Raw genomic sequence first — 961 nt, 5'->3', positions numbered from 1 at the left:
GCATTGCCTGCATGTACTATTGTATCTACACACCAGGATGAATCTACTGCAAGCATGCTGCACCTAGTCTCAACCAGAGGCATCTGGGAACCTTAAAATGCAAGGTTTTAAAACTACACTATACATCCAGTGGAGGTACTAATTTTTCGAACTATATAGTAGTATACAACTTCAAAAAGAACAGTTGGTAACAATGGGCCCCAGTGTGCAGCACGTTGTATTACTCCACTGACCAATCACAAAAGGGAACAAAACCAACCTTTTAATCTTTGACTGTATCAAACAAGTCACAGGAGTAAAAAGTCTAAAGCATATAATTTTGCTTCGTGAGTAGTAGCTTCTTGTTTAGTTAACAAGAAAAGCTTTAATAATGCTCTATTTTTTATAACTGAAGAATTCTGTTTGGCGATGCGAATGTGGGGTGAGCTTTGCTGCAGGCTTGAGTTGTATCTGACTACTATAACAATGCATGGATGTGCCATACATGGCCAAGAGCTGTCGGAAATGTTTAACATGGCACGTGAATTAGATCAAAAGGTTCTATATTTTTCACATGCAGTGGATTTCTACAGATTCAGTTCGCAGTATTTGTGCAGGTGAGGTGCTTTTGGGCATCATTATTGTTTTTAAAAACAATATTAACCTTCGAAGCACCTCACATGCATGATTACTGTTATATTAGGTCCGTTGTAGATCAGTTGTGAACACAGTGTTGTATCTATATTGTAGAGAATAATTTTCAAGAGTACAATAACACACAAACTGTATGCACAACTTTGTTCACCTTATTCAGACGGACAACCTTCACTTATCTTCATGTACAACAAAACTTCATTAACTCTGCCTTCAGGGGACCAGAAAAAAGAACCAGCTATCTGAAGGTCAAATTATTGAATGTACCCCTAAGACCTGTAAATAATAATTTTTTTAAAGTAAATTTTTTGGGTGAAAAACTGAGCAA

The sequence above is a fragment of the Amblyomma mixtum genome, chromosome 2, assembly GCF_055824585.1.
Source record: "Amblyomma mixtum isolate Tamu chromosome 2, ASM5582458v1, whole genome shotgun sequence".
Taxonomy (NCBI): domain Eukaryota; kingdom Metazoa; phylum Arthropoda; class Arachnida; order Ixodida; family Ixodidae; genus Amblyomma; species Amblyomma mixtum.
Note: the sequence above shows the minus strand (reverse complement) of the source record.